This window comes from Gracilinanus agilis, chromosome 3 (genome assembly GCF_016433145.1).
Source record: "Gracilinanus agilis isolate LMUSP501 chromosome 3, AgileGrace, whole genome shotgun sequence".
Taxonomy (NCBI): Eukaryota; Metazoa; Chordata; class Mammalia; order Didelphimorphia; family Didelphidae; genus Gracilinanus; species Gracilinanus agilis.
In genome coordinates this window covers 487,619,341-487,631,921 of record NC_058132.1, presented here as the reverse complement: position 1 = coordinate 487,631,921, position 12,581 = coordinate 487,619,341, and positions in this window count along the sequence as shown.

The following is a 12,581-nucleotide window of genomic DNA, read 5'->3' as shown; positions in this document are numbered from 1 at the left end:
GGCTTCTGGTTGAGGAAGTCTTGGTGCCCTTTGTTTCACTACCATGGTGTCCCAAAATACAACATGTTTTTTGATTACCCATTGCCGATGAGTGAGACTTATGATTAAAAACTAAAAATACATTGGCAAGTGGGAGATCTAAGTGTTACTCTCCTTTAATGTCAGGGAGTTGCCTTTTTCCATGTCAGCCACAACTGTTTGAAGTAAATTATATAGAATACACCCACACAGGTAAATGGGCCAAAGACAAGATCCTGTAAAAATATGGAAGACTCCTATTTTAGATTTTTTTATTCAGTTCTTTACCAAAATCACTTGATTCCTGTGAATATCTCCTTCTTCCCCAACACCCTGATCCCTGCCATTTCATTGGCAACTTTCACTGATTCAGCTAAAGAAATTCTTTTGTACTAGAGCTTGACTATCAGTCCTGCCTCCCCGCCCCCAAATGATTTAGGACCTAAAAATTAGTTTGAGTCCTTCCTTCCCATAGAGTAACAGAATTCATATACCAGGGAACACAAGTAGATATTTTGCTTCCTTTTCTGGGAAAAAAAAAAAGAACTTCAGCCATGGCAGTGGAGTTGGGGTGTCAGGTTGGGACAGATTGAGTAAAGGAAGCAGAGAGCCAAGATTTACTAGAAAAGTAGAGATTAGTAAGATTCTAAGTTGTTTAGGTGAGCTGCCTATTTTGCTGCTATAGAAGTACAATCACATGTAATTTGAAGGGATGTGAATTTTCAGAGGTTTAAATGCTGTGAAAACAAGACAGTGATTGGAGAGGGAGAGAATAATTATTGTCTTCCAGATATTATTTAAAAATATACAAGGGAAAGTTAATAGCCGAAGTGTATCTTCATTTTTCATAAACATAATTATAGTTGAATGTGTAGTGCATATATATTTGCTGCATTATAAAAGTGGTAATGTTTTTGATCATGTTCTTAAAATATTTTGAAGATCAAAAAAAATTGGAAAATTTTTTTCCATAGGTTTTTAGATCTGAACAATTTTGCATTCCATCTAGTCTGGTGCTCTCTTCTTATGGATGAGGAAAGAAAAATCATATAGCTTTTAAAAAAATTCTAATTTGCTTACTCTGAAAATGATTTTTAAGAATTGTTTTTAACCCTTACCTTCTGTCTTAGAACTGAAACTAAGTGTCAGTTCTAAGGTAGTGATTTGCCCAGAGTCACACAACTGGGAAGTGCCTGAGAGTTCAAATTTGAACCTAGTTCCACCTGTCTCCAGCCTGGCTCTCTTTCCACTGAGCCACCCAGCTGCCCCAAAATGACCTTAAAATTTTTTTTATTCTAAGTGTAAAATACAAAACAAATATGAATTTCCATAAACATAGCAAAACAGGAAGAGGATTGTATATGAAATTAGGAGTCTCCATTCCATAATATTTGCTTTTTAAAAATATATATAAAACAAGTGCCATCCTCTACTATCCTGCTTTTCTCTAATTCCTCCTTAACTTTCCTTCTGTTCTTTTATGTGAGTTTTTTGGAAATGTTTCCATGATCCTCTTTTTTTTTTAACACCATTATTTCTGCCTTCCCCAAGTCCTTCTGTTCCCCCCATTTAAAAACAAAAAAGAGAATGGGCATGTGGGGAAAAATCCTCCTAACAAAGTTAAGCAAGCAAACAAATTTACATTATGGCCATGTCCAAACATTTATGACTTTTTCTGATTCTTGAGTCCATCATTCCTCTGACAAGTTGACTAATATCTGGAAATATGGATAGTTGTTAGTCTGATCTTAAGTTCTTAAGTCTTTCATAGTTCTTTTTTCTTTACAATATTGTTCTCATAGAATGTTCCAGTTTTGCTCAATTCACTCTTGAACCAGTTTACAATTTCCCAACTTGTCTGAAATGGACTCTTCATTTGTTTCTGGATTTCTTTTGACTTGGCTCTGTATTTCAAAGGTTCTGTTTAGCTTTGTTCTTTTTTTTATTAGAAATGCATTTAGATCCTCAATCTAGGGGTCAGCAAGTTATAGCTTGTGGGCCAAGTCTAGCCACTTCCTGTTTTTATATATATTTTAAATTATAGTTAGCGTGCCTGATGAGCTAATTTGTCAACTCCTGCTCTAGTCCATATTCATCTTTGCGGGAGGGTTAGTTACTCTTGATTATAAACCTTTCTTTTTGGCTTTTTGGAATATTGCCTTTCAATATCTCCCCTTCTTTATAGGAGCAGCTTCTTGAGTTTTAAGTGATTTTGATGGTGTTTTCTTGGCATTTGAACTCTTTTTTCTATCCTTTCAGTATTTTTTATTGTTATTGTGAAAGCTCTGTATTTTGACTGCGTTATTCCTGGGATATTTCCCTTTGGCATTTCTTTCAGTACGTGATTGATTCTTTCTATTTTTATTTTGCCCTCTGGTTCTAATAAATCTGGACCATTTTTATTTGTGATTTATAGTGTCCAAATTTTTTTATCATGGTTTTCAGAGAGTTCAGTGATTCTTAAATTATTGCCATTTTACCTATTTTCCAGATCATTTGGGTTTTTTTAAATCACAGATCTCTTAAATTTTCATTCAATCAGTAAGTATTCAGTAAGTGCTTACTTAATCTTTGATTTTTTTTCCTTTTTCAATCTTTTGATTTTATTTTAATATATTTTTTGCTGTCTCTTGGAGTCACTGATTTCTCTTTTGTCTTTTCTGATTTTCAGGATGTTGTTTTCTTGGCTAACATTTACCACTTTTTCTTCTAAGCTGTTTATTCTCCTTTAAGATATTTTCTTCCAGAGCCTGGAAATGTGTCACTAATGTGTTGACAACAGTACAGTTGTTTATATTGTGGGAACTCTGATTTTTTTTTTTTTTTTGGACTGTGGTTAAGTTTTGCGTCCAAGCCTACCTATATAATCCTGCACCTGATTTTCCCTTCCTTTTTCCAGTGGTAATATTTTGTAGTTCACTGCCCAACCTGCCATCTTTCCCTTCCCCCAGTTTCCCCCCAAATGCTAATATAATTTTGAAAGTCTCGATCCAGAAGGTTACATTTTAAATGTCAGTTTGTTTTCTATGGTAACTAACTATGTTAATCATGAAGGAAATGCTTCTTTGTAAAAATATCATTTTGCTTTAGAATTCAGAGAAATAAAAATAAATTTGCTATATTATAAATACTTTTTATAGAATTTTCTCATTTATCCCTTTTTTGAGTTAACATTTAAGAATATATGTAACATAATAGAATATGTAACATAATAATATAATTCATATTTATTATGAATATATGAAAATTATAATGTGTTTATCCAGGAGAAAAAAAACCCTCACATTAGCTATATCCCAGAATCTGTGTTTCTTTGTTTTTTCTTCTTTCCCTCTCCATTCTCCCTCCTCAAGAAGGCAGATACTATGATATTCATTATGTTGCGAAACAAGACTTATATTGTTTACATTAGAAAAAAATTCATGGAGGAAAGAAAGTGAAGAATATTTTGTTTCAATCTGCATTTGGACTCTGCCTTCTCTGATCATGGATATCCTTTTTCATCATGCCCCTTGGAGTTGTCCTGGATCCTTGCCTCTCCAAATCATTCAAACTTGATCATCATTTGTTATTGTTGTTGCTGTGCACAACATTTTTCTGGTTGTGCTCACTTCACTTTCTTTCTTGGATTTGGGGGATCATCTTGCTTGTCATATTTTATCGCATAATACTATTCCATTGCAATCATATAACACAACTTGTTCAGCCATTCCCCAATTGATGGACATCTTTTCAGTTTCTAGTTCTTTACCATCACAAAAAGAGCTGCTATAAATATTTTAGAATCTAGAATCTATAGTTTCTTTTCCTTTTTCCATGACCATCTGAGGAAACTTTTTGTTGTATGTCTTTCTATTCCACTAATCTGCTTTTCTGTTTTAGCCAGTGCCAGATAGTCTTCATAATTATTGCTTTATAACATAGTTTAAAATATAACATAAAGTATAGCATAGTTTATATTAACATAGTTTAAAATTTGGTATGGCTAGACCTCCTTCCTTAATAGTTTTTTTCATTATTTCCTTTGATATTCTTGACCTTTTGTTTTTCCAAATGACTTTGTTATTATTTTTTTCTAATTCAAAATAATTTTTTGGTAATTTAATTGAGATGGCATTAAGCAAGTAATTTAGTTTAGGTAGGATTATCATTTACTCTGCTCACCCATGAACAATTAGTATTTCTCCAATTATTTAAATCTGACTTTATTTGTATAAAAAGTATTTTGTAATTATGTTCATATGGTTTCTGGATTTATTTTGAAAGATACGCTTTTAGGTATTTTATCTATGATTATCCCTTTTGAGAGGTAAGCCTACCTGTCCATGGTGTGAGGGTTGTTTTTCAAACAAATCTTTTCAAATAGTGCAACCAAAAAAATCTTTTAAAAACCTGTGCCTAAACCAAGACATCATTAAAATTTTTTTATAATTATTTAATTTATTTCAGCAAATAATTAGAACATATTATCTGAAAATACTGTATTGGTGTTAGGGTCATAGAGACAAAAATGAAGCATTTAAATATCTAAGGACCTTAGACTGGATATTATTGGGATTTCTAACTTTAACATAAAGTTTAAGCTTTTGAACTGATTTAGAATCATAAAATCTTAGACCTAGAAAGGGACCTCAGTAGTGTCTAGTCCCTTTCCCTCTTTTTTTTGGGGGGGGCGGTTGGTTATTTAAACAAATATATTGATGCCTTCTATTTTTTTTAAAACATTGTACTCATTTTCTCATTTTCCTTCTCCCCTATTGAATGTTCCTTTTTAGCGAAAAAAAAGTAAAGCCAATCTTTTTTATATCTAATGTGTTTAGTATTCTGATCTCTTCTTCTCAGGTCCCTTCCTCCTAAACTGAACTCTCTCCTGAGAGGAACTCTAGTACAATTGGTTATATTCTTAATAATAAAGATTACAGTTCCCCTTTTCCCCACAGAAGTGAAATGGTTTCCACCAGGTCTCATGGTCATTGAGAGAGCCAGAATTCAAGTCATGACTTTTTGTCTCTCAATCCATACTTCTTCCTGTTACAGTCTTTGTTTTACATTTTAAGACACAGATAGGCATCGTCCTTTGGATTTGGGTAAATTCAACTGTCAGCTAAATAAAAATATCATAGGAAACATTGGAATGGGGATAGCACACGATAAAGTGGAGTTTTGGGAAATACTATAATTGAGAGCTCTTTTAAGATAGGAACCTCTGTAGTTTGCCATTCCAAGAGGAAGGTTCATTGGAATTTATTCTGTTTTTTAAAAATTAGCTTATGACCATAGGTGTCCAAGTGTATTGGAATGTGTGGCCCTTGTAGTCCTGTCCCATCTGTTTAGTCAAATTTACTCCTATCATGTCAGAAAAGGTTGTCTTTATGAAATGAAAACCAAGGGAGCACCTATTAATTCCTTTCAAGGAATGGCTAAACAAATTATGGTATATTTCAGTAAAGTGCTGAAGAAATGACCAAAGGAATGATTTCAGAGAAACCTGGGAAAACGTTTAAGACTTGATGGAAATTACAGTGTGAAGAACTAGGGTAACAATAACAACATTATAAAGACAAAAAGCTTCGAAAGTCCTAAGAACCCTGATCAATGAAATAAGTGACCACCATTCCAAGGTACTAATGAGGAAGAATGCTTTTGACACATTGAGGGTGGACTCAAGCCACCGAATAAGACATATGTTTTTGAACATGGCCAATGTGGGAATTTGCTTTGCTTGACTAAACATATTTTTGTAATTTTTTTTCTCTTTTCTTTTTCCATTTTGGGGGGTAGAATTGGAGGATAGAGGAAGGAAGGAATTTGGAGATAAAAGGAAGAAATTTTTGTGGTACTGGAGATAGATGTGTTCAGATCCTGCCTCAATCATTTACTCTTTCTGTTAATCTGGGCAAGTTAATTAACTTTGTTCAGCATCAATTTCCTCATCTGTAAAATGAATATAATAAAATAACACTTATTTCATGGGGCTGTGTGACGATACAAGGAGTTAACCTATATAAAATACTTTGCAAATACTATATATGCATGCTAGATATTACAAGGTAATTTAAGGACGAGAATAACAGAAAGGAGTATTGTTTTATTTCTCTCCTTTATGCCCCCTCTCTTCACCACACTCCCCACCCCTAAAAAAAGAGAACAGAAAGTAGAACGGAAGGAATCACAGACAAGCAATGCAATGTTAAATGTAACATATTGAATTCATTGTGTACTTAAAAAAAAGCATATGCTACATAAAATAGAGATGTGGGATTTCATATATAATCTCCCATAATTTATGTGGAAACACTCATTTTATTTGCTGTTTGTTATGCTCTGAAGGAAAAAAAATTAAAACTACTGATCCCCTGCCCTCAAAAAATAAAGAAAAGGTTACTCCTTAGTATCAAATCAGCTTGTCTTTCAATAGATATGTTGCTGTGCCACAGTTGCTAGATGCAGCGTTCTTTAAGGGGGTCCCCCCCCAGGTGGTTTAAATCTGGAGATTAGACTGATTTTCATCAGAAGTTCTGTCTCTGGCTTATTTGCTATGGGAGGACCTGTTGAGGAGGGTAGGATACAGCAGGTAGCTCCAATAGATACAGGATTCATCAAGTCTCTCCACTGTTTACATCCATGAGAAAGTATTTGATTGGGTTTCACTTTTGTTCTGTCATCATAAACCAAATGAGGTTTTTCGTTTTAATTTGCAGTAACCATCACAATCAGCCTCTGTCAGTATTTACCTTTTTTTTTTTTTAAAATTCAAGATGGCAGGTATCAATGGTGAGTAATGAACTGTTTGCATTTTTCCTTTCTGTAAATTTTATAACAGTGCTTCTGAAGGACTTAATATTCATTATGCCCATGAGAACTAAGGCCACATTTCCTACACACAAAATTCCCAAATCTGGTACTGTGAGCATTTGAAAAATTCACTCCTGAACATAGCTAGTAGAAATCTGTAGGCAGGAAAGAGCAAATGTTTATGAACAACACATAAGCATTTGTTGTATGTTTCTGTAGCTGTAAGTTGTGCCACTTATTTTGTTATGACAACCTCTGGGTTTGTTTGGTACCTTTGTTCATATTCATAGATTCTGTTAGTATTTGATCCAGAACTGCTGCCTCTAAATATGTTTAGAAGGAAGCAGGCTCAAATTTATTTCTAAATCTTATTTATTCCTAAGGTATCAGTTAATTTTTGTTCCCTTCTCAAAGACAGTCTGGTAATTTTTAGGAAGCAACATAGTATACTGGGAAGAGCACTAGAGTCTGAAAGACAGCCAGGTTACACTACTTTTTAACTTATTAACTGGGGTAAGTTATGTAACTTCTCTCAATCACCCAAGTTCCCTATCTGGAAAATGGAGATCATAAACATGGCATTTATACCTTAAGGATTGTTGCATAAATCAAAGGAATTAGTAATATTTTAAGAGCCCTTTGTTAACCACAAAATAATACTGTATCAGTGTTTGCTAGTAATATTTTTGTTGTTGTTAAGTCATGTCTGACTATTCATGATCTCTTTTGGAGTTTTCTTGGCAACAATACTGGAGTGGTTTGCCCTTTCCTTCTCCAACTCATATTACAAACGAGGAAACTTAAGTAAACAGGGTTAATTGACTTGTCCAAGGTCACTCACCTAGTAAGTGTTTGAGGTCAGATTTGAACTCGGAAAGATGAATTTTCGTGACTCTTGTCCTATCATTGTCTACTGAGCCACCTAGATACCCCAGTTATAGTTAGAATTTGTAATATGCAGCATTTATTAAGCATTTTAAGAGGAAAGCTCAGTGGCCATTTCCATTAACTTATTAAATCCCTGATAATTCTTAATACATTTGAATCACTTCTTGGTAAATAGAAATAGCAAATTGCCATTGTAGTTACCTTGCAAATATCCATTTGCCTAGCTACTTATTAATTGTATTTGTGTTTGGGAACATCACCGTAACTCCTGATTATCAGTTTCTTTGTCAAATTGTTCTGGTCTCCTTCGTTTCTAAAACAAACCTAGCCTCATAAAGGTAGACTGGGAAAAAGGACTTAGTTGCTTTTCCTTGGTGGGGATGGACTATATTATTTGTTAGATAAAAGCTTCTGTCCATGTTGATAATTGTATAATCAAGTCTGATGAATGCTTCACAATGTTGATATGTTAGAGCCTTTAAAAGAAAAATTACAAATGCAGCCATTGTGTGTTTCATCCTCACATCCACATGTTGGTTTGGGGTTAAAGATATATAGAATAATTAAAAGAATAGGTTGTGTATTGGTAGCACCACAAGTGCCATTTCTATGAATTTGTTTACTCCAGCTAAGAGAAACTACAGTTGTATTTATGATATTTACGGGCTAACATGATGAATTGCTTCAGGTTCTTCAAAGCAGTCTCAAGGAGTTTAAAAGTAAAGTCCAACCCTCACTCAACCACAATTTTTTGTCTTTAACACAGAAACAATGTTGTTCTTTCTTCATGTGCTGTGGTTTATAGAAGTTTTTTTTGGCAGAATGTCTTGCTGGTTTGTAGCTACACAGAATATTTATAGTTCCATCTATTCTATGTTAATATTGCTTGACCAGAAGTACCTTAAGGAAAAACCAGTTTCTAGATGTTTAGAGACTTTGAAGAAAAGGTTACAGGGATTTTTGTTGGTTTTATTAGACTCATGCAGAACATTTAGGCAATCATCATCGTGTGTCTGGTATCTTGTAGGAATTGTTTAATTCTTTGCATCTCTCACTACTGAGGTACATAATATGTGCTTAATGCTGATTAACTGTTGATTATTGCTTATTCTTTCAAGCATAATTTGGATTTTGTAGCTTGAAATACCCTTTATATTTCACAGTGTGGTAGAAGGCACCAAAGTGGCAATTTTTATCTGATGCATAAAATGTAATGTTAGAAAACACAGAGACCTTTAATCATATGTTAACTCTCCTAATATAAGTGATGCTTGATTAAAATGTAAAATATAATTACCTATTACTTATTTTTTCAATTTCAGTACTCTTTAGTGATTGGAGTTAGGAACAAAGGAGGATTAAGATAAAATATTGTGTGTTTATCTTTCCTGTTGATAAGATTTCTTCCTCCAAGAATTGGAATGGCAAATCCAGGCAGTTGCTTGATGTACTAGTTCACCAGGCAGTAAGAGAGGCTGATGGATTGAGATGCATCAGGGAGCAATTCTATGCTCCTTTCTAAGAGGCGTACAGAAATGGTCCCCCTAAAAACTGCATGCTTTATCCTGAATCATTTTATATAAATTTAATATATTTTTTATTATATATATAAATTTATATAAATAAAGCTATTTATATAAAAACATCAACTCTCTATAACTTGCTAGGTCTTTCAGATACCACTATTTTGGCAACAGCTAAAGCTTGTCCATAGAACTTTTTTCTTAGGGTTGGAGAAAAGAGGTGGTTTTGTTCATTAGCCACTAACTACACCAGATTCTTGCTAGTAAGTAGGTCTTCTTGGACCTAAGAGGACTTAGTTGCTAAATGGCTAGAAGCACCTTCTCATAATATAATTACACTCCTGAGGTGGTTCTCTAGCATTTTATTTGGAAACTCCAGTCAGTGTATCTCACCAATTGAGTATTAATAGGCCAAAGTACTTTACAGCTCTAGGATTCTATTACTCTATGTAACTAATTCTGTGTTTTTTTAATTGTACTTCTAAGTCATGGGATTTAAAAGCTGAAAGAATCTTAGAGACCTGAAAAGGGACACCAGAGGGTCATCTGACCCAATTCCCTCATTTAAAGATGAGGAACTTGAGACACAGAAAGGTTAAGTGACTTGTCCAAAGTCACATAGATATTATTACTGAAAGAAGAAAGGCAAAACTAGAATTTCAAACCCTGTTTTTTTTTCTACCCCTATGGGGCTCCTTCTGCTGTTCCTCCAGAATGGTTAAAGTATGGCAGACATTGAAGGAGAATAGTAAAATACAAATTTACATTGTGATTCCTGACATGATTTCCAGGGTGTTAAAACCTTTAAATAAAAGGGGGAGAAAACCAAGCCTCTTTAGTTGTACTTTCCATTGTTTGGGAGATTACTTGCCATTAGAATTTCTTACCCTTCTTTTCCCATTTTTTACAAGCCTACTACCTCAAAATCACATTGTTTAATTTCATGTCTAGAAGATTTGATGGCTCACAACCACGCATTTCATAAGTATAACAAGCTTTCTTGCCAAGGCCTCAGCTTACAGTAGAGGGAGGAATATATTAAAGTCTTTGAAAATGTGTCACAGATGAGCTATAGAAGGGATACAGAGAGTATGTGGTGAAGTCTGGGATGGAGGAGAAAGGTACAGAGTCTGTGGACTCTTGTCTAGAGCAGTGATGGGCAAACTATGGCCTGCAGGCCAGATGTGGCCCCCTGAAATGTTTTATCCGGCTGCGGGACATTATTCCTAATCTGACGAATACAGTGAATAGGATAAAATACAATGAAACTTCGAAAGAGTTGCCTTAGAAACAGACGGACAGATGAGCATTTCCTTTCCTTTGGCCCCCTCTTTAAAAAGTTTGCCCATTACTGATCTAGAGTATTGTGAGAACGGTTTAATGTGGGGGACACAGAGGCCTGAATATAACAGCCCAGGATGCTTTTGTGGATGTCAGGAGACAGAGGATTTAATAGGAAAAGGGAGAAGAGTTTATAAGCTCATGAGTTGGAAGGGGCCACAGAGGTCCTCTAGTCAAACCCACACCTGAAGACAGATGTCTTCTGCAACAGTGGTATCAAACTCATATAGAAACAGGGCCACTAAACCATATATAAGGTTCCCAGAAGACCATATATTGATTCAGAAAATCATATATTCATATTATTTGTGCTTTATTGTATTTTTATTTATTTTGCTAAATATTTCCCCATTACATTTTTAAAAAATCCTTACCTTCTGTCTTAGAATCAATACTAAGTATTGGTTTCAAGACAGAAGAGTGGTAAGGACTTGGCAATTGGGATTAATTGCTCCGAGTCACTCATATTTGAACCTAGGAATTCCTATCTCCAGTCTGTGCCACCTTTCTGCCTCTCCCAATTACATTTTGATCTGGTTCTAGGGGAACTCAGCATTCATTGTTGTAGGCTTGCAGTGTGAACAGTATGTTTGACACTTCTGCTGTCTTGAATATTCAGCAAGTGGCCCATCAGCCTTTACTTGGAGGCATGTAGTGAGAGTGGATCGATGAGGTTCCTAAGGCAGCCTGTTTCTTAGATAGATTCATAGGAAATTATGTTCCCCTCTCCCTATGCAATTTTAATCTGACCATTTGCAACTTCTAAGCTCCTTGTATTTGGTTGTACCTTTTGGAGCCAAAAAAAGTAAGTTTAAACCTTTTTCAGATAATTGAAACCAACTATCAAATCATTCCCCTCTAATTTATTCTTAAATTTTTATTGATATCTTTTGGTTCTACTTTTCCAACCTTTCCCTTTTGTATTACTCCCCTTTCCTGAGGGCCATCCTTTATAATAAAGATTTTTTTAAAGAAGAAAAGAAGGGGCAGCTGGGTAGCTCAGTGGAATGAGAGTCAGGCCTAGAGACAGGAGGTCCTAGGTTCAAACCCGGCCTCAGCCACTTCCCAGCTGTGTGACCCTGGGCAAGTCACTTGACCCCCATTGCCCACCCTTACCAATCTTCCACTTATGAGACAATACTCCGAATTACAAGGGTTTAAAAAAAAACGCTAAAAAAAAAAAAGAAGAAAAGAAAATTCTACAAAATCACGCAACACATTTTTAAAAAAATCTAATGTCATATATAATATTCTGCCTCCTTGAAAGCCCATTTCTGAAAAATCTATTTAAAAATTTAAAAATATTTTAATTGACATATCCTTATGTAACCTACATTTCCCCCTACCCTCTCCAAGGGGAGCTATCCTTTATAATAAAGAATTTTTTAAAAAGACAAAATAAAAGATAACTTGAGCAAAACTAACAGACATCAAATAATGAGATGTTCCATACTCCTGGTTCTCACCTCAGCAAGAGAAAGTACCTTTTATATCTCTTCTTTGGGACCAAGCATGACCATTACAGTTTCACAACGCTTACTTGGCAATTGCCTTGTGGTTGTTCTTTACATTTGCATTGTTACACTCTCCACATACATTGCTTTCTTGGCTCTGCTTCTCCTTGCATCAGTTCTAGATAAGGCTTTCCATCCTTCTCTGCAGTCTTCTTAATCATCATTTCTTATAGTGCAAGTCTGTTATATTTTGTTTATTCATTCCTCTATTGATGGGCATCTACTTGGTTACCATTTCTTTGTTTCCACAAAAAGTGCTACTATAAATGTTTTTCGTGTATATGGAGTTTTTGTGTTTTTTTTTTGTGTTTTTTTTTTTTTGTCATTGAATTCCCTGATTTTTTCATTTCTTGGTTGATCATGCTTACTTCCTTTAAAGATCACCAAGCCCTTCAACCAGCTTGCTTCCTTTCTTCTGGACATTTTCTTGAAATGTGGTGGCCAAAAGCAAACACAGTGGTATTCTAAATATAGTCTCACCATGGCAGAATATAGTGAGGTG